The following is a 23,312-nucleotide window of genomic DNA, read 5'->3' as shown; positions in this document are numbered from 1 at the left end:
ACAAGCCACTAGCAAAAAGATTTCTCTCTCTTTCTGTAACATCTTCCTTAACATGTGAAAATATTGCATATAGTGTTCAATATCAATTATTAGTTTAAGAAGCATTATAGCTATCAAAACTGGAATGTCTAATCGCAGAATTAAAAGTCATCAAAGTTAAGTTATTCTGGAGATTGCGTCTTCTCGTTTTCCTCATATTAAAACATTCATAGCGTACAACTGGAAACAGAGTGTATTAGAAGTGCAAATAAAAAAAATGGACAAGACTAATCATCTCCGAAGATCAGTCAGACTCAGTGATCGGCACTTTGAACATCACCACGTCAGATTTTATTTGGCAGAACAATGTTCTATCAAAGTAAAATACATTAATGCAGTAATCGAATGCAATCAATGAACGCCCATACATATAAATAGCTACACAGGTTTATATTTCTCTCCCATGAAGAAGAAATACACATTTAGTATACTCTAAATGGAGATACTAGACATCAAAATATTATGATACAGCTCAACATGGTTCATGAAAATTTATTCTGGATTTTCTCATTAATTGAAAAAGATTTTCTTCTTCTTCTTCCTCCGTTAGGTCCCAGTCATGTGTCTTCTGGGTAACATTTAGCCTGATTTAGGATTCTGACGACTAGCCAGTTATCTTGCGATCTTGTTCGTGATTTTCTTTGTAAATTCTTCGAGTCAGGTTTTCCATATCTTGTGATACTGGCTAGAGTGTCTCCATTCTGGTTATATTTTTATTCCAATTTCTTCTTCTTTCTCTTCTAGATCATGGATATTATATTTTTGTCGAATATTTTCGTTTCTTACTCAGTCTGGTTTAGTTTTTCCTACTATTGATCTCAATCTTTTCATCTCCGCTAACCTTAACACCTGTTTAGTTTTCTTGGTATCGGTCTGGTTTCAATCACATACGTGACAATTGATAATACATGTTTTATATATTCTCGTTTTCGCTTTTATTCTGAAGTAATTATTTCTACAAACTATATCTCTTAATGCTCCCGCTCTGGGTGCCGCTTTTCGTACTTAGTTTGATATCTATATGAATCCCCGAAACTGTTGCGAAAACAGCAAATCTGAATATTGAAGAATGCAGGCTCATTTCGTCATTACCATTTAGACATAGCCCTGAAAATATTGTCACTGCATCCCTAATCGGATACCTTGCTTTACTAATTTCAGAAATGTAGTGGATATCAGTTAAGGGAGTTACAGACGTTTGCTTGCTTTTAGACGAGGTTAAGCGAATTGCCTCTGAACCGGATTATATGCCGCAGATAACCCGCAAGCAGGATATTGTGAGGACACCGCAGGATTAGAATTTCAAATGAGATTTGGTCGAATGACCCGTCTAGATTGAATTAATGACAAGCTTCCCGAAAGTTTACAAATAACGGTCAAAATGCGCGGTGCTTAATTTTACGTATCGCCGTGAATCGAGCTGTGGCGTAATTATATGTACGTTAAATGGTTGCTAAGGGCTCGTTAAGTTTTAATACCAGACGATGAGGATTTTGAAGTTGACGTCTATAGCGTCGATTTTTTAATAGTAGTATCTGTTTAATTTAGAATCGTGAGTTAATGTTCAAAAAATATGCAATACCGACTAGTTGTTCGAAGTTATAGAGGTAAAAATTTAATTTAATAGTCGGCAACCAAATAACATTTTCACCCACAATCGATCCGCTTACAGCTGTTGTTCCGTTGTATTGGTGTATACCATCTTGTTTTCTTTGAGAATTTAGGCTGAGACTTAATTGTAATGGAAGTTAAAGTTGACGTTGTTTTAAATGAAGATTGAAATAAATTTTTTACAGAATTTGTTTGAACGAGAGTACTGATATGATATCCGTGTGCATACCTGATGAACCAACAGGGGAGCCTCTAGTTCTTGCAGATGTGCTTATGTCCAAGTTGGGGGTGATTTAGGAAAAATAATGCATTTTTTTAAATTAATACCACAGGTACATAGCATCTCTAGTGTGGTAATAATTCTGATTAATACGGCGATTGACCGATAAAACAATAAATAGTTTTAAAATAGCTGTTTTTTTTGCTGAATAATTTCCAACGATTTTTTTAGCGTTCAACCGATCAGATGATCATTAGCCAAGATGCGAGTAATTATAATTATATTTTGCAATTTAAGTATTTTAAGTTGTCTCTAAGTCGCCTTCAAATCTTTTGCAATATCCACTGTCAACGAGGTATTTAAATTCAATAACTTCTAACGCTTTGTCAGTAAAAAACTGATTAGACTGAACATGGACGACATTTTCGATGCATTTTTGCAAAAAACCGTGACATTAAGAATATAATGTAGTATTACGATTGTTCTAGCAATAAGTACCTCTACTTGTAGCTAACCTATGGTTGGTCTTTGACATCATTTCATTTATTGTTAATATCGGTAACAATTTTTGGAATAAAGAACTATCTATCCACCGATAGGGTAGAAAAAATGTATTCTATCCATTTTGGTGTACCGTGTAGATATGCCTGAAATATTTTATGCCCCTAATGAAATAAGATGCGGTGTTTCAATTTAATAACCCCAGCACTTGGCAATTTCCGACGTTGCGGTTATTAATTTTAGTTCATGTCCGTTACTGACAGGTGCATTTTCATGCATGCATATTCAAAAGAAAAATTTATGAAAATTTGGAAATTTCGAGATAAATCAATCAATCATAATATTCGGCAAACAATATACCCAAATTTTAGTTCGCATGGAAAACTCAGCGGGTTTCCTAGAGAAAATTGGATTTCATTCAATATCGATAGTAGTTGGGAAACGCGGTTTATGTACAGAAAACAATGTCTGACGCTAACGACGCCGCCGGAAACGAAGAGGACCATTTTCCACCGTGATGTTAAAATGGAATTTTACTTCACGGACAATGACTCGTCGTAAATTGAATGTAACGGGCATATGTAATACGCTTATTGTGAAAACATGGTTGCATGAACATCATCTGGTCTTGAATACTGAGAAGACTAATTATGTTGCTTTGCGTTTGACTATAGCATATAATCAGATTCAGACTACATAAATTCAATATTGGGTTATAATTATTTATCCATATCATATGTTGTTTGTCTAAGAAAATGAGAAAATCGGTACGTATTTTTTACAAGATCACGCAAATTATGTCAGTGTCTCTTATACGCTAAGGTCCGAGGGAAAATCAGACTCACCTATACATAGTTTCTCAATTGCGACTCAGTAATAAAATGCGAATTTGCAATGCAGATTCATTATCAAGTTGGACAACTAAAATCTTATATCGTAAAGTTCAGATAAATTTTTAAGAACTTTTAAGAAGTCAGACCTCGAATCATTACTAAATTAGGATCACACTAATTTGCGTGCAATAAAGAGTTTTCTGAATGAAACCAATGTGACTACGGCATTATTACAGATAATTTATTAGCATAATAAATATAATAATAATTATAGTAATGACAATAACAAAATTTACATAGAGGTAAGATTCATAATTTGACAATAGATAAGTTGTAAAAGAAACTGACATATAAAATACAACTTTACTTGGAAATGTTAGTCATCATGTGCCGGGTAGTCAGACCAACATAGTAGCTGGATTCCTGAGCTATAATAAGGGGCTTCCCACATTCTTTAGTCAATTTTAATAACACGACGCACTTACTCCATTTCTCACAATCTTTCTTCTGGCAAGAGGGGTTCAACGTCACTTATTTTAAAAGTGCTGCTCTGCCTTGCTAGAAAACATTTTACTTGCGCCTATACCAATTCTAAGCACCGCGATATTTCGTTTTCGAGGTTCATTCAAATTTACGATGTCCACTAGCTCCCCTTTCAGCGTATATTTCTAAAATTATGAATGATAAAGATGAGGGTATTTTTTTGGATGATCTGGAGTGACTGCTCAAGATAGGTATTTCTTTCTCAGCAATAAATTTAGGTCTACTGCATTTGTTTGTTATTCCTATAATAGGTTAATTGGATAATTTTTTAAATCTATGTACTTCCCATAATGTTTTACCCATTACGTATAGACAACTATATACGATTGACCACTACGCTCAAAGATTTAATCCATGCAAATCCACGAAACTCATAAAATTTCATATATTATTGGTGTGGTACCATGTATCAGTTGATAGATGATTTCCAAACATTTAGATTTCCGTTTTCAACAATTATGAGAGAGCTTGCATTTCTTCACTCTTACTAACATCGGTACGCTAGTGTGAGTCTCAGTCAAAACTGCGGAATTTTTTAGGCTTATATGCAATGGCGTTTATGAAACTTGTTGAATATTACATATAGCGTTTAATGTTTGAAGTGTGTCCTGCTGCAAAAGATTCTGTTTGGTTTTTGTTGTCATGTTGGCACTATTGGTTTGCTTTATAGAGGGATAAATTCGTTATAGAAAATAGTAATTTTAAATTCTATTTATACCTACTAAGCTGTCTTTCTACTTCTACTTCTACTTACTACTCCATCATTGCTGAACTAAACTACGCCTCTATGTCTAAATTTCTAAAATGAAATGTATATTTACTTAATTCATTAAAGATCTTTATTATTATTGTAATTACTACTATTATTATTAACTTCTCACTACTGTTTAAGGAATAGCCTGCCTCTACTTTAAAGGTTGCAAATTGTAATATCAGTAACACCTCCATTAATATTCATTTGTTAAATTTCCTGTTTAAACACATTCCGGAATACAAAAACATCAGCTCAAATACTTTCCAGAATTCAACAAGCCTCAAAAATTTAAAATTTCATAAAAAATGGTGAATAATATGTAGAATTTTCTTATGTCCATTTTAGTCACTTTTTTGCTCTGATGCTCGAGGTCTGATACTTAACGTGCATTAATTGTAAAATATTACTCGAATATTTTGTTACATGCTGCTTTTGTCTTAAAAGGCATATAACGAAATTAATAGTAACTGATGTACTTCAATTAATATTTCAGAATGTATAAAAATACTATACCAAATAATATTCGAATAAAATAAACCTAATCCGAAATCGACCCTGAAAGATGTTTTTTTCATAATAATTTCGATTCCTTTGTAATATTTATGCTATGGTACTCAAATAACGCAAATACAAAACTTATTTTCATTCTTCTGTCAATGACATTTCCTCACAATCCCATCGGTTACAAATAAGGAACTTGTATTGGCTGATATACACTAGTTAAGTTGTTTAGCTCTAATTTATTCTTTAAAGTGAAAATAGCGCAATATGCAGCGTATCATTTAATACACAGATTATTTAGGTGCTGTCCGAGTAATCTATAATTTTTCAATAAAATTTATTTGAAATGTTGTTGAAAAGTTGCGACGTTATTAATTATCAAACGATTCCTGAAGCACCGGTCAGGAAGTGAAGTTCGTACTATACATTTCACATCATTAGGTGGCCTATAACTGATGTTCGCATACGAATGATCTTCATATATTTAAATGAGTGAATATCAGGGACAATTTTCTGCTTTGAGTATTCAGCGTACCGATAAAGGAACTCTAGAGTTTTTAGAACGGAAAGGCTTAAGTCGAAATATAAACTGCCTTAATGCGATCTTCTTTTTGATAATTATCTGCGTCAATATCGGAAAAAGGGAACAAGAGCTGTTCATTAACGCGATCAAAGGTTTAAAATTACTTAGAAGCGAGAAAGTTGTGCTCAGAGGAAGTAATATCATGTAGATTTAAGCAGATCATGAAACTTTTAGTAGAGATTGTGATTCTTTGTCGAAAGTAACCTTCGGATTAACTAATTAATATTTTTCTTTTCTCAAATCTAGAAAATGAATGTTAAGTGATTCTTAGAATCTGCACAAATATCCTTAATTGTAAAATAACATTAATTAGGTAGGTGGGTAGATCAAGACTTATTATTTTAGCCACAAATTAGACTTATATTTTAATTAAAGTTACATATAATAATAATAAATTACTTTAAAAAAAATTATAAAAACCATTTTTTTAGGATTGTCGTTTATAGAAGCCAGTACAAAGTCTCTCTAAAAATGTTTGCGAAAAAACCCTATATAATCATGCTTCACATAATGACATATACAATATCAGACAAACTATCTATCTTCCTTTTATAAGTAATATAAACAAAAGGAAAACATGGAAAATGCGAAATAAATATTATTTTAAGGGTATATTGCCATTAATAATCCAATTAATTATTGTGTATTACATGACTGAATAGAAATCTGCTCTAAGAGGTACAGCCGGAGAATAGGAGAAAAAAGAGATACCCCAGACCCCAATCGATTGTGAAATAGTTAACCAAACCATATTTCGATAATAAAAAAGTTTTAATTTTAATTTAAAATTGAATTTGATTAATGTGAAACCAAATTTTGTTCTGTAAGCAATTTAGATTTGATTAATTTAGTTCAGGTAAATATCCTCTATTTTTTGCTACATCTAAAATCTAAAATTGTTTTGTACTATGTAAGTTAAATCATTTTTTGCTCTTATAAATAAACCTATGCAGTTTCCTTCGATTGGATTGATAGAGAGTCGTCAATCATCAAACCTAAATTTTTTGCCTTACTTACAGTATTTATGCCTCGTTCAATGTTTTCTCGGAAAAGCTAATTTTTATCGATAATAATAATTAGAAATTTTTGAGAATTAAGTTTTAGGTTATGATTTTTTGCAAATAAATTCAAATTGTTATGATCTGCGGTAAGTTTTTGTAGAACTTCTTTAATGGACTGGTTATTGGTTGGTAGGTGACTTTCAAAATTGTTGCTCACTGTACCTTATATTATTTACTATTAATTATTTAGTATGGAGGTGCTATTTTCTCTTCAAAATTCAGATAATATTACTGTTTTCTAAATATTTAGTAATATGCTTACAAATGTGTATTCTCGAATATTTTACAAACCGCTGGGAGGTTTCTTAGGGATAGCTTCTTCCAAGGACAGGTATTTTGGTCTAAAATACAGGAATTTATACAGAATTCATTAGTGCCCGAGAAAGGCATGCAAAGTTTTATATCTCGAATTCTGATTCAATCTTTCCAACTGCATTTGATTATTTTTTCAACAGCGGTTTGATTAATTGGTAGAACGTATTTTGTCTCTTCCCATATTACTGTTGCAAAAGATTAATAGAACAGGAGAGGTGGTCTCTGGTAAGTTGTCGATCTCTTGAAAAATATTATGGATTTCTGGACACGTTTGGAATTCTTTTAAAACCACTAAAAAACCATTTACCTCTCACGAACGTGACAAAAGTCTCTCTAGTGGAGTTGGACGTTATGGAGTTAAATATTTCCTGGATTGTTAGCGACGTATATCATTCGCAATATTTCGGTCAACTTTCGACGAAATTTCGGAGTTAATGAGATCACACGGACCGAGAGGTTCACACGCGCAAACCGCACCTGCGACTCTGAGCGCTACAACTTCGGCGTCCGTTTGGAAGTTTGCGAGTTCTCAATGAGATTGCGCCAACTTTACGAATTCGCTTCTTCTCCTCCTACGCGTAAGCAATCGTATCGCCTACACGCACTGATATGTTCGTTTAGTTAGGCAATTTCTTAACAGAAAGGGTTCACCGCGAGGTGCCCGTTCGAGGATTTAGTTAATATTTGGGTTACTGTAGCACACAATTGAAATTTAATTATAAAACAAATACCCAAAGATGAATAATTAAATTAAATTTAGAACTGAAGTACATATGACTTGAACTTCGATTTCGAGGGACATATGGTCATCAGATCACATTTCCTTCAAGTAATATACCATGGAGTGCGCGTATGCTACAATTTGGAATATTTCAACTTTCAATTTATGTAGCAGAAGAGACCATCAAGTTCAGTGGTCGCAGTTAACGCCCTGTTGCATGGATGCCAATAATAGCAAAGAAAAATAATTGCTACAAAATTTAAGCTTCATAATGGTCACAATGTCTACGGTCCTGTACCGGCCATGAAAGCCCTGCATATAGCTACTGGAGAAATAGAAGCCCTGCCTATGCAGGAGCTTATGGGATAACTAAAAATATTTAGGAAGATTCATTCAATATCCGCATGCGCCAGATTTTAAATCTTGTTTTTAACTAGTGACCATTCATTCGCCATTCAATAAAAAGAAAATGGCGCAATGTGCTGGTTAGTGAGTGAAATGTAGATGCATGTGCAAAAACTCATTACCTTCTCTACGAAAATTTCAATGCTACCTGCGGCGTATCAATTTTTACAGTAGTAGGGATACTATATTTTCTAATAGCCATATGCAGATAAATGAAGTGTGAGGCAAAGTTAGCAACTTACAGATTATATCAGGCGGTCCTGGACAGGTCCCATGTAGTTGCAGCATTCTAGAACCGCCATCAGATATAATAACATAATAACAGAGGAAACGCAGCTTTAATTTACCAGTGAAGGTGTTGAGATAATAATCTAGGGGATGTAGACAAAGAAGGAGGAGGTGATGGTTGAGGGAGGGTAGGTACGGTGGTGCTAAGAGGGGTGTTGGATCGAATGGCCTTGAGCGGACCCATTTCCGCTAATATGAACCAGAAATTTTCTTATGGGAATTTACATGTAAAAATGGCCGAAATTCCTATTGAACGCATATACCTATTCTACTGCAAGAATGCTTACAGCAAGGCCACTCACACAGAGAAATATATAGGATAGGCAGGCATGAATAAGGTAACCCTAACATGAATGCCTTGATAATATGGCCAGGTTATGAAAGGAGAATGGGCAAACATCATCGATGGTCGGAGGTGGGAACGAACGTGAAATAGGCCTACTTTGGATACTTTTACGAGTTTTTACTTCTAAAGCGTTTTTGAAAAATGTTTTAAATTTGACAAAAATTAGGATTACACATACACGAGCACATTATCACTACCATTTCACAGTAAAAGTTATGCCTCACTACTCAAAAAAATAAAAAAAATGTTTCGGGGGAAACTTTGACCAAACAAAAATACAAGTGGTTATAAAATACAACGACAAACTAAAATATTTTACACTGTTTAAGAATAGGTATTATTATTAATATATTATTGCAGTAAAAATTTTGATAAATTAAAACCAGCAGAAGATACTGCAAATGTAAGCCTGATTTGATGGGTGTGGTATGTAGTATTTGGCAGATTTTCGTCAACCTTTGTGGTTGCAATAAGCGATTCGTCTTCGATCAGTTGACAAAAAATATGTAAATAATGTAAATAGGTGCGAAAATTTCACATGTAAAAATTTCATTTAAGACCAAACAAGGTTCTACTTTTAATGTCTCAAAAATTTTACGTCATTATTGCGGACCATATATTTCTAATTTTTGTCCAACATTATATTTTATAGTCTTTTTCGCATCAAGGTTCACCATTATAAAACTCTCTTCGGCGACGATTAGTGTATAAAAATTCATTCTCTTCTAATTAAATTTTAGTATGTCCTGTATTCAATTTTCAAAAAAAAATTATCACCATCGGACTCATCTCGCAATTGAAATTCATTATCATTTCTTTATTTGCTACTGTTTTTCTTAGTTTCCTGTACGACCGACCCTTCTCGTATTTCAAAATCCTCTATAGTTATGCCTTTCCCAGGTTCTACATCAATTTTCTTTTTCTCAGACAATCGTCTTTTTTCCAAAAGATAAGGGATACTATCATTAAAATCGTTCTACGAACTCACCCGAAGATGCTAGTTTGGTAATCAACCATTTCCACTTGAATAGTGCAGGATATGTATCTTTTTATAAACCAACTGTTCCGGAGGACGTTTTAAAATCTTCTAAGATGGTCCAATTTTTCTTAAATCCAGCCAAATATGTCACATCCAAGGGTTGAGCTATTTGTGTGGCATTAGAGGTAATAAGAGAGCTCTACTACTTCCTCGGAGAAATGGCTGGCTAAATTGTATCCATTTAGTAATTTAGGTCCAGTCGACAAAAGTCACAGAGTCAACCCAACCTTGAAAAATGCATTTGCACCTGCATTTATCTCGACCGCTTTCTATTCAAGATCTCCACGTATTTTCTCCTTTATATACGACACGGGAAGTACTTCTCCTTTTGAATTTCCCCAAAACATTAGTAATATATTTCGGAATAACCCTTTCCAAGCATTTCACTCCTTTTTTAAAGAACCACTTTGTTGATCCAGGCTTGTCACTTAAGCAAGTCTCGTAAAAATTATTATTTACCCGAGAAACCGAGTGACTTCTGAAGATTATCGAAGTAAGTGCCAAATACAATTCTCTTCATAAAGCAGTGCGGTGATATATTTTGATCTTTTGTGAAATATATTAGATTTTCGTGTCATTCAAAGCCACTTCTTATCCAGTCCCTCCCAGGCAAGTTGATTTTAAACTTTGCAGTTTTCACTATTCTATTACAATGTGCTTGCAAAATGTGACGCAAGTTGTCATTACTAATCGCATACCCCATTCGGCCGTTTGTGGAAGTGTTTTGAGAATGACACTTTCATTATCTAAAGCTACCACAGTCGTCCAATCCTACTACTAGTATGCTTGGTGTGCTTCTTATAACTTTGGCAATTTCATATTTCTTCTGGAATAGTTAAGTTCTTTCCTAATGCCACCCAACGCCTGCCTGATGTCTGGAGTAATACTTATAACGTCTACTTATAACGTATACTGTATACTAAAATATTACCGGCTTAAATCCCCCGAGTTTTCGCAACACGATAAATGATTGACACGAATAAAATCCTTAAAATATGTTGTTTAAAGCAACCCTACGATTGCCAAAAATTTGCATAGTAATTTGTTTCATATTTATTTATTTCTATTTTAATATTCTATTATAATATATTATATACCATTTCATAACGCAACATTTCGATACCTTTTAGCGGTTGATAATGACGTCATCATATTTAATTTTTTTCATCGAATACGGATTTCAGTAAATGGGCTAATAGGTTGGTACATGTGAACTATATTTATCAAGAGGTCATTTTCGATAACAGAAATAAATCACAATCTGTAAGTTAGAGAAACAACTGAAAATGGCGTCTAAATGTTCAAAGTTAGGCTCCTGTTCCACGGTACTCAAATCTAACGGACATATAGTCCCACAAAATAACGGATTGAAGTTTATGCTTTATAAAATTGGTACTGGTCGCTGTCAAAGGCAGACAAGACCTAAAACCCAAAACCAAAGCCTCAAATGTATAATTGTTAATCGACAAAACTTAATATACTTTTCATGGCGCATTCTATTCCATGGAATATTACCTGCTCCAGTCTCGAGATTCTAATCCTCAATGGTACGGAATAACTACGTTGTGCTCTATGAATGCAATTAATTCAATATTTACTGAAAGTCGTGTAACGGAGACTGTTGCTCCTATATAAACGTGAGTTAAATATGTCCTTGCTTGCGTCACTGTAAACGATCTGACTCAATTAGGTTATAAATATACCCGGAAATGTGAACAATATCAGCCTCGCGTATTGATCCAGGTCGAATTATTGTCAATCAATCGGTTTTCCTCAATCTAACTAGGCCGTAGACTTCATCCGTGCCAATGACAAACGGGATGTAAATTATAAAAGGATTCACCTTTTTGAAAATTTCGTAGACATTTGCCAGAAGATTTAGGCTCATAATTTAGATAGAGAAATCCCATTATGTGGCACTTCTTTTTAATTTTTTTCTATTAGTCTTTAACATATTGCCTCAAAAGTTAAACAAACAAACAAAAAACAAATTGTTCTACAATTGAAACATTTTAATTTTTTTGTAATATTTTCATTAGGTATTCCTCCATAATTTAAATAAGTCTGGCTCATGCGCACGTCTTAATTAGCTTTTTGGGATAATTGATCAACATAAGTTCAGTGAGACAAGTGAAAAGAATGAAACAATTTAAATCATTTTCCCACATTTTTTGAGTTATTCTTCTGCATGCATCTTCTAGTCTTTCACGCAGTTCTTGCAGAGACCCAGTTAGAAATACTTTACATTTTTAATATCTCAATAATGGGTTTAATCTGGAGACCGGGCAGGCCATTTGATCATTCCCAATCTACTGCTATTATTTAAAAATTCCAAATCAGCTTAATGACAAGTAGCATCTTGCTGCCACCGCTTCAGTTATTAAGTTGTCGATTTTCTTTTCTAAAAACTGTAAAGGGCCAAAAATTTATTTTTTGGGATTGATTGTGTATGGACTTCGGCAAACCAGTGGAGACTTGAGTCGCTGCTATGCCTGTTTACCGCTAAAAGAGAATTCAAAAAATTTTATTTGGGATGTTCCTGACGAACACTTTCATCTGTTTCGGCAAATAATAGAGGAAGAATATGGACCTCTAGAAATTGAACAGCAGGAGGGATTTGGAGCTGGTAGATCTTGAATATACTTTGGCAATGGTACAGTCCTATGAAAAGATAGTAGCAAAAAACTGAAAATGCATTTTACTATTTGTGGACTTAACAAAGGCCTACGATAGTGTACCGACAAATAAACTCTGGCAAGTCCTAGAACAATCTCCCATAAATAATACTGCAATAACAGCGAATATAAACACTGAACATCAAGAGTTAAGATAGGAAATTCTCTGTCGAATAGCTTTGAAGTTGGAAAAGGCTTGAGGCATTGATTTTGAAAGATCTGGAATTCATTCATTCAGCCTATTCAAACACTTTGAAGAGGGGGGCTTATCCGCAAATAAAACAAAAACTTGATTTCTTCAATGTAGTGGAGATCTAACAGTTGATATTGAATTTGACCTAGCAACAAAAATCGATAAGAATGGACGAACAGAATGAGAGATCGAACATTGAATCATGAAGGAAAAACAAGTGATTGGATATTTGCATTCCATAAACAAAGAATGTAGAAAAACACAATTATATAGAAAATACAAGAATGACAACTAAAATAGTAGGCCACGTCAAAATAATGACTGAAAAACGTATTCTCTAACAAATAATAAAGTGGACAACAAAGGAAAGAAAAAAAAGATAGACTAAGATTGTAAAGGGTTGAATAACATTTTTCGGTAACTTCATATTTTTTTTGTTTTGGGTTAACTTTTTATTTTCGCGCTGTGTATACAACACCCCCACCATACCCAACCTTGGTTAAGCCGCGCGAAAAGACAGACTTGCGTGAGCGTACGTAGTGCGAACCACGAAAAAACAAGCTCTCTTTTGTGACCGGTTCGCGAGAACCCCGCGCTGTGTTGTGGTAAATACCACCCCCAACCCTCCAGAAAATACCCCTAAGAAGACCCGGCCGGGCAGACGACGACGCGGGAAACCATCAAGGTGGGTGATTAACCGTTTCGGGTGTTGTATGTCCTACCGTTTTCTTGCCGCTCTTTCTCGTTTAAATTTTGAGGGTGATTTACAACCACCTTCCCCCAACCTTTTACAAAGATAAACATGGATAGAAGATATAGAAAGAGCTTAATCTACGGCCAGAAATAAAAAGTCCGACGAGGCTGGTATATACCTTGGAATCACTTTTGGGAGCCTACTGGTAAAATCGATTCGCTACTACTACTGACTACAGCAAATTTAAAAATGGAAAATACAAAGAAAAGAGATTGTTCACAAAAAAAAAAAAAAAAAAAGTTTAACTGACACATAATAAAGTAATAAAATTAATATCTACCTACACGTTAATAAATACGTACCATATTTTCAATTTTTAAACCAATTTTATTTCATTATCTGCAATTATTCTGTAAGTGGCTAGTTACTAGACTATCTTAAAATTAACATTAACAAAGTTTTTGTGTACTCTATGATAAAATTTTAACAGAATTTGTAATGGCTTCAAAACATGGTGTTAAAAGAGGTTAAATCCAAATCCTTGGAAAATAACCAAAATACACACAAACTCAACGTGTTTCAAATTTTTTTTTAATGTGGTTCGAGAAAATCAAGATGGGTGCTTTTATAATTCATCCCCTGTATACCCAAAATAAATCGGATCCTTGTGTTGGTTTAACTCTATTTAAAACTGTTAACATTATGCTTTCTAATATATTCCGATTATATTATTACATTAATAAAATAAAATGCAAATGAAAAAAATATTTTATTTACGGAATTGAAATAATGATAATAAATTTTATATTTAATTAAACATATTATTATTTAAAAAACTAAAACTTTATATTGAAGAGGTCTTTGTTTTCAATAGATATTTTTGGGCACTAACCGAGATAAAGGTAACGCGTTAAAGACTTCCGTACACGTAAGCAATTTATTTCGTTAAATACGGCATTACTTATTTTCGTAAAAGCAATATCCTGTTCATAACCGATACAAATTTTAAAATTCATGGAACCTAGAAAAAAAAATCTCTTCCTTAAAGATCCGTTTTACGACGAAATATAATTTATATGTACATAAAATATTGCTCTTTTAGGATTAAACTTCCCCCGACGTTTCTTTTAAAATTCAAATGAGCCACCACAAAAATGTTTCGCTGCCGTAACTGACATTGCCGTCACCCGCGTGAGCTTTTTAACTTCGTCTCTTTGTTTACGGTCCTTCCTGTTTTGTGTATTATTTTCGCATTAGCGTCGAATCGTCGTTAGCTCATTATGACGGAACAATATTTGCAAATTTAAATGTTTATTGATTCTGCATCTTACCTACCCGCGCATTTGTTAAGCCCTTTTGTTTCCGAGTGCTCATTATTTTGTAGCATCCGTTGGTAGCTTATATACTACATTATTTTCGTTATTATTTTTCCGACTTTGTATAAAAAAAAACTTAGCGCCCGCATTATTTATTATTTAATTTCAATTCCTTCACACCTTTCCCATTCCAAACATACATTCATTCATTCATTAAAAAATGGGCAAACCCTAGACCGGAGATAGTAGACCAGAAAACATTGATTGAGCTCAATATGGTAGAAATCTGAAAGAATATTTAATTTGTCCTAGAAAAGGTACTATTGCTTAAGCCATTTAACCCCTTGGGTTTGTGACTGATTTTCAATTGAAAAGTTAAAGTTTTCTGATTTTTTAAAATAAATACTTATGACAAGAAAAGGTACCGAAGAGCAATACAAAAATTATTTAACATTAACAATTTTGGCAATAGTAATAAAAAAAATCAAGTGAAATGTTGGAATTGTCCACCGTTAGCATCCTTTGACTAACAATATATTGTTTTTTTCCAATAGAACTATTTTTATGCCATCAATTTCAGTTCGTATTCAATTGCTTTTGAACGGATTATCCAAGGGTGGTCATTAACATACAATCTAACAAGATTATAACCTTGATCAATAATTAATAATTAGTAATTCATAATTAATAATTACCTTAATTAATAATAATCTTGTTGCATTGTATGTCACTGATCACCCTTGGATAATCCGTTCAAAAGTATTGGTCACTTTCTTAAATCTATGAACAGATCATACAAACAATTCATCTACTATTATAAATGCAAATTTCTGGATCATCTGCAATTTTTTTATCGTTATTTTTTTGCCTCTTTCGAGAAATCAGCGTGTACGACTTGCTATGCTGTGGAATCCAAAATGTTCAATGGTGCCACAGGGATTTAATTTAGGACCACTCCTCTTTAAAATTTTATTGATGATGTTAATTGAGTTCTCAGCAATACTTACGTAAGGTTCTAACTTGCAGTTGAAAAGATGAGATTATTGATTTTCAATATCGATTTTTAAATGCAATACTCGAACGTCTTATAGACACTAAAGATCTGGGCTTGCATTTCGATCAAAAACTCACGTAGGTGAATTACATAGCCAGCAGTGTACCTTAAGCTAATGCTAGTTATGACTTTATTGTGCGTATTTGCAAATCTTGTACCAATATATTTGCCTTGAAAACCTTTTACTTTAGCTTTCTTCGTTCTAAACCTGAGTAGGCGTAGCTTGTATAGAATCAGATTTACTCTGGTCCATATATTGGGAGGTTGATGATGTACAGAAATAATGTCGAAAATCTAACGGTACTCTATCAGAGATCAGTAGATACAGCACAACATCCAGTGCAGCGCTGGAGGTCCTACTGAATATCCCACCAATCCAGGTCTATACATAAGGTAAAGCATGGCTTATAAATTACTGTAAGGCCAGTTACCATTAATTGGTGGCATGACCAGCTCTAGAGGAAAATAAAGACAGACAAGCACCACACAAAGGCACTGCTTTATTAAGCTTTACAAAAAGTAAACCACTAATGCCAAAAATAATCTGGTTACGAAGGGCTCAAAAATTCACGAAGGAGTAGGGGCTGGAATATATGAACCCAGGATGGAGAAAACACATAATATATATTACGTAATATGTTAACGCACTTTAATAAAACACTAACCTGAAGCAAACCATAAGTTTTTCTTCTGTACCAATAGTCTTTCTCGAAGTATTTTTATTCCTAATGCTGCTTTCAATTTTATTTGAGATAATGAAATTAATTCTTCGACATTCTATAATATTTGTAAAATCTTATATCGTCATCTTCTAATACTTTAAACAGCGCGTGGTATTATACAACAATCTTTGTCATTTTCAATATCTGCCGTATCCAAATGTTTCGTCTTTTATGATTCCTTTTCATTAAAAACGAGAGCAATTAGAGGAATTTCTCAAAGCTCCATATGCCAAATTTAGAGTAGACTAAGCTAAGTCACACAAAGAATGGCCCTGAGAATAATGATAGGTCTACAGATGGGCTACTGCCGGCTTAAAAGACATCTAAGCCTAAACTCTGTTAGTTGCGAGCCAATTAATATATCCATGCTGCTAAATTTAGTCAATCTAGGTACTAAAACGATTTTTGTTTTGATATTATCATACATGGCTCTATAGGCATATTTTTTTTTTTTAATAATAAAGCTATTTTTATTATGGTGGAACATAATTCAACGCTCATATTTTTATGCATTCTCGCTTGGTTTGGCGAAATCAAAAACCGTGATCGAACCGGCTTTATATTTTAAAGTTGGCTTATAACTACTAAATAATAACGTACGTACTTCACGGCAATATATTACCTCGCCGACCAGTGGTTCGGACTTCCGGCGAAATAGAAAATGCACGTTAGAAACTATGGCAATAAGTCAAATCCCGAATAGGTTAGTTCGAAAATTTATTATTATTATACGTGCGGAGTGTTTCCGTAATGTCTGAACTGTTATCAGAGGTAAAGCGATTAAATGATTTTGTTTTCCATTGCACCCATACGGCGGATGAGCCCCAGTCTCCCGTACAACTGAAAAACCAAGAATATCTACTTAGAAAATTGAGATTGAGATTTCTAGTCTCTAAAATCTAATGCTGAAGTAGTGGTTATAAAGGCATAAACAAAACTGACTATAAGGAAAGAATTCAAGAGATCCCTACAGTCGGATAGTATCTCCAACTTAAGAAACATGCTACGTTATCTATCTGCTATTAAAGCTTCTTCTCTATTAGAATGCATGAAAAAATCTGTGAGCCCTCGAGAATTAAAAAAATTAATAATTTCTATGGACTTCCAAAGATTCACGAACCAGGAATACCCCTTGAGCTTATTGTGTGGTGTTCCAAATCTATTTTCTAGCGAAATATCTTTCCTTCCCTTCCCTTCCCTTTCAGGGAAAACTGATAGTTTCTTCTTCATTCCTTTTATTTCATTGAACAATTAAAAACTATCACAGGAGATCGAAAGGATATTCCGGTTAGATTCGACGTAGAGTCCCTATTTACTAAAGTCCCTAGTCTTAAAACTTTCAAAACTATTTCAGACATACTAAAATTTAAGAATCTGGAATATATCTCCAGCTTAATTAAAAAAAGCTTACCCGGAACATATTTTTTTTTTGTAACAGGAACATGGGTTCTCCATTATCTAGTACTAGTAGTACTAGTAGTAGTACTAATACTAGTACTATTCCAGACTGTTGGAAGTTGACTAAGGTATGTCCGGTACTAAAGAGTGATTCCAAGCCTGATTATGTTAGGAATTACCGACCCATTGCAATATTATCTAACTTTGCCAAGGCTGTCGAAAAGTTGATTTTTGCACGTATTTCACCTCTAATAAAATCCCTTATTTCACCGAATCAACACGGCTTCATTGAAAGACGATCCACAACTACCAACTTGGTGATGCTCACATAATATATTGCTGAGTCTATGCACAAAAGAATTCAAGTCGACGTAGTGTATACAGACGTATCCAAGGCTTTCGATCGTTTTGATCACTCTACGTTGATAAAGAAAACTTGTATGCTGGGTTTTAGTGAGTCACTTGTGAATCTATTCACTTCATATCTACACAACAGAGTGCTTCTTGTGTGTTTTAATGGATTCAATTCTAGGCAGTTTGTTGCAACTTCCGGAGTGCCTCAGGGTTCAAATCTTGGGCCATTATTGATTTCAATATTCCTAAACGATCTATCGGACAAAATTTCCTGTGACTTTCTACTCTTTGCAGACGAGTTGAGAAAATATAGATCTATTTCTTCCTATGTCGACTGTGTGTTGATTCAGGATCAGCTACCAAACATTTCCGATTGGTGCGTACAAAACAAGATCACTCTTAACGTTTCTTAGTGTAAAGTATGTTCAGACTCAAGAAATCTTCAAACATCGTTATTTTTTTATAAACTAAATAACATTAGCTTGTCCAAATGTAATTCTATAAAAGATTTGGGCGTTATCTTCGATTCGCAGCTTTCATTTTCGGATCACCTCGACTTCATAGTTGGATCTGCCCTTAATGTTCTTGGTTTCATTATTCGTAACTGCTCAGCGTTTTCTAATGTTCTTGCTCTAAAGATAGTTGGATTCGTTGGTTAGGTCCAAGCTCGAGTATGCGTCGGTAGTATGGGCACCTATTTACTCAACTTATATTCGGTCACTTGAGTATGTTCAAAGGAGATTTATAAAGTTTCTTGCTTTTAGAGTGGATGGTTTCTATCCAGGGAGGGGCATTGATGGTGGTATTTTGAGGGACAGGTTTAATATTCAAGCCTTAGATGAGAGGCGGTTTACGGCCAGTGTAATATTTTTACATAAGTTATTGCATAGTAATGTTGACTCGATGAGTTTACTTGCGCAAATTGATTTTCGTGTTCCGCGGGCTAATGCAAGACACATTCTTACGTTTGGCTTAGGGATTCCCCGAACAAATTTATTACGTAGGTCCCCGCTGTATCAGATGTGCTCGCATTTCAACTGAATTAGTAAATATTGTGATATTTTTAATGATAGTTTACCAAAACTAATTAGAATTTGCAACCAGCACTATATCACTAACGGTTAAAGTCCATCTGTAGTTTAAATAGTTCGCGCTGTCTTGTTCTCGTATTAATATTATTTTTCTTATATGTTCACACCTTTTGTTTCTTGTTTTCAATGCTGCTTCTTTTGTTTAGTTTCAACTTTATAAAATTAATTGTTTTATGAATTTTTGTTATTGTCCTGTAATTGGTAATTTCTGTTGGTCAATAAAATCTATTATTATTATTATTATTATTATTATTATTATTATTATTATTATCATCAGCCATCTTAAATATATTTATGGAATCTTTTAAGGAACCTTCGATATATTCACACTATGCACTTGATGGTACTTCATTTGTTTATTAGTGATGGTTATTTGGTCTCATGATCAAGAATCAGGATTTTCTTCAAAATATCATAACATACGTTTTACCATTAAATTAGAAACCAATAATAATCTCGCATTCTTCGATATTCTTATTAATAACAAATAAACTAATCAGCTGTTGACGAACATTATTGTGAAATCTTATTTAACCAAAGCAAAATCCTTACAAGTCATCAATTCCTGTTCGAGAATCCAAATAAATTTCTAAACAATCAAAAAGTTGGTCATCCGAGATATTATTTATGTCCCTCCTCTAGCTCGACCCCTCTCGAACAGTATATAAACAGGTACAGAGCAGAATATAAACCAATTTCAGTTAAGCTTTAAAGGGATGATGATGATTGGCGAGACACCAGCACGTTCGATTTTTCATCAACCGACGCAGGAGGAATACAGACGATTTGTAAATAGTGTGCTACATACTAGGGCCTATATAGCTACGGGAAAAATTGATGCGCCGCAGGTGACTGTGATACGTCTGTACACTTTTTGCCCTTGCATCACTTCCCAACTGACTGTCGTAATTTTCTGGAAAATTGATTTTTTTTTTACGAATTCCGGACATTATTGGCAACGTTGCGCTAAGTTATTGCTATTGGCATAGAATATTAGCAGTCTGTGCTATTGTTGTTTTCATTCTTGGTGGTTGGTCATTATGCCCCTACTTTTTTCGTATTTTTGTGGCAAAAATGCCGACCCACTGGAAGACATGTTGTATTTGCTGTCAAAACTGTAAGGAAAAGAATGTAGCTATATACGGGTAAGTATTACAATATCTATATAAGTCAATTTAAATATTTAAAGTGGTTTATATGTGACATCCACTCACAAACATGAATAATTTCTACTTTGCTCTTTCACGAAATTACCTCCGCTCAGCAAACTGATTATTAGTGGTTGTTGAAAGTTAGAATTTGCAATTACGAGTTTCATTAATTATAAGTACATTGTCTTCAATTTCAAGTTTGATCATAACTGATTGTATCAATTATGAAAAGGAACACAATTTTTTCCGAACTTTTAACGTCTGTATTTTACAAACGTTCTGGACCAAGTTATCGCCTAAAGTCACTCGGACTGGAGGACACTCGGGTGGAATAAGATTCTGAATAAGTTAGAACTACATTTACAAATATGCAAAACCAATCATTTAGTTGATATTACCTAATACGATATTATGCAAGAAGAGTTGTAAACGGTATTTGAGTTACAAGTTTATTGCTTAATAAACGAGTGACTTAGAAAATTTACTGCATACTATACTTTTTCTACGACCGTTAGTTTTTGGGTACATTTTTGCAAACCAACACGAATACATTAACTGACATGATTTTTAGAATTCACAAACGTAAGAATTCAAACCGTGTCGTGTGGTAAAATCTCTGCAAACATCCGATGACTCTCAAACCGGCAATTTCCGAAGGGGCTCGGACCCGTGGGTCAAAAAACTCACATGGTAAAGTGACGCTTCCGGTACGCTAGAGTAGAATTTATTTTACAGCTTATAGTCATTATTTGGTGTAAATCCATGACTGTGAAGTATCATGTCAAGCATTGATGAAACCTGAAACCTCGTTAATGCAATTTTGAAATGAAAATTATCGTTTTCTAAGAAAAATTTCAACGGAGGCCGCAAACCGCGTGTAGAATAAAAACGTTATAGTTCGAAGAAGAAGGCATATTCGAAGTGTATTTGTCTGCCGCAAACTCTTCCAATAAAGGTATAGTAGAACAAAAGGGAGGTAATCCAGGAAAATTCCTTTGTTAACCACGAACTCAATGACATTAAGAAAAAAAGTTACGAATAACCCACTCTCTCTTTAATCTATCTTGCAACAAGATAAGCTGACATTGATGAAATCATTTGTGTCCCCGATTGCTACTTATGGAGCAGAAACCTAGACATTGAAGAAGAACGATAGCAGGCGGATAGATGTTTTCGAAATGTGAGCCGCTTCTACAAGAATTAAATACTGAACTAAATCTGTCAAAACGGAACGGTGATATTGAAAGAACCGACTCACTGCAATTACTGAGTAGAGGGAGTGGAAGCGTCCACGCGGAAGATCACTGAGTAGATCAAAGCAAAGATTTGATCTGTCAGGAAATTCATCAAACTGGAAATATTGCCCAGTACAGAACAGAGTGGCACAATACTGCAGGTACTGCTATAAGAGCATCATAGTTACAAATCCCTTTTTAGAAGAATAGGCCATATTTTGGTTGTACTTTGTTTGTATGACAGATCATTCAAAAGATATGTCTATTAACAACTGTCTGCCTAAATGTTCCATGTTAAATTTAATAAGAACAGCCTCAGCTTCATACCTTGATCATTTTTTAAGACAAAGGGTTTTTTCGTCATTTCTACATTGCGCACCAGTGTGCGACGTATAAGGGCCCGCACAAATCCATATTCATGTTCCTATTATCGAAGCTGTGGTCTGATTGGACGCCTGCTAAGCCTGCATATTAAAATTTATAATTATTATAATGCATTCGAGAGTTAATTACTGAATACCGTAATGCATAATGAATGTAACCGTATAATGGAAATTTGTAGCACCGCGGCACAAGTGCGCCATCGAGAAAACAAAACTTCAAATTAGCAGTTCCCCGTATCAATACATGGGGGTAATTAATTGAGATAATTTGCGGATGTGAGCGAGGCAAAGCTCGTTGCTTTGCCGTGTACACTTTTAACCTATGAATCGCGATTTAGTCGGGGCATGTAGAAGACAGCCATAATTTTTACAATCTCGAAGGGTATGTTTCAATATAGTCGTGGTTATTGACGGGCCCTCCCCCTAAAAGTAATTACGACTAACAATTGATTCATAGGCAGTTTTTAAACTTAGTTTTCAGGGCTAGGACCTAATTAGATATGGTGAAATATGAGTTCTACTTCTAACTCCATAAAATGGTCACTTAAAAAAAGGTGATACGCAAAATCAATTTCAATCAAGTCCAATTGTTCTTGGGAATGAAAAAGAAACGAGTAATTTAACTGAAACACGGAAATTAGTAAAGCTTGAAAAATGTATTAAGCGAAGCAAATTTTCAAATTTTTGATAATATGCTTTACTGCTACTGATCTTATAATAAAAAATCTGGTTAAAAATATTTCAACGATACGGGTCTCGCTTCTTAAAAGCATTTGTCTCTTTTTCCAGTAAAATTTAAACAGTTTTAAACCATTTGTTAATAGTATATTATGCAATAAGTGCGGTAAACGACATTTGACTCACGAGTTTATTTGACACGAGCGGAGCGAATGTTTAATGAAGGAGTGACCTAAAAAGTTTACCGAACGTTGTCTTTTTCTACTACCGTTAGTTTTTGGGTACATTTTCGCAAAACAAAACGAATACATTCACTGACATGGCCGTCAGAATGGACAAACGCCAAATTCAAGGTGTGGGAAATATCTTCCGAAATCATCCGGTTGCTCCCAAACCCGTGCGGTAAAATCCCGGAATATCCGAAGTGGCTCCGATCCGTGGGAAATAAAACTGATGTGGTAAAGTGACGCTTCCTGCACGCTAGATCGGTGTGTAATTAGGTATAATGGTAACAGTTAAAACTAATAATGGCAACGCTACATTATGTTTAATATTATTTATTATATATTGACCTTGTAATTATTATAATTGTTCTTGACTACAATAAA

The 23,312-nt window shown here is 34.1% G+C and overlaps 1 protein-coding gene across 4 annotated transcripts in view; it reads right to left on the bottom strand.

The window, feature by feature from the left end:
* Positions 1-23,312, bottom strand: part of LOC132702882 (metabotropic glutamate receptor 2-like) — a 410,472-nt gene that overhangs the window by 350,038 nt on the left and 37,122 nt on the right. For 3 of the 4 annotated variants that reach the window (XM_060671730.1, XM_060671731.1, XM_060671732.1), the window contains exon 1: positions 7,269-7,398. The exons of the other annotated variant lie outside the window; for it this stretch is intronic. The gene's annotated coding sequence lies outside the window, so the exon portion shown is untranslated. Of the gene's footprint in view, positions 1-7,268; positions 7,399-23,312 lie in introns of those variants that run through there. 4 annotated transcript variants of the gene reach the window in all.

The sequence above is a fragment of the Cylas formicarius genome, unplaced genomic scaffold (assembly GCF_029955315.1).
Source record: "Cylas formicarius isolate icCylForm1 unplaced genomic scaffold, icCylForm1.1 PGA_scaffold_6__28_contigs__length_40554024, whole genome shotgun sequence".
NCBI classification, from domain to species: domain Eukaryota; kingdom Metazoa; phylum Arthropoda; class Insecta; order Coleoptera; family Brentidae; genus Cylas; species Cylas formicarius.
This window is presented reverse-complemented; position numbering and strand designations above follow the sequence as displayed.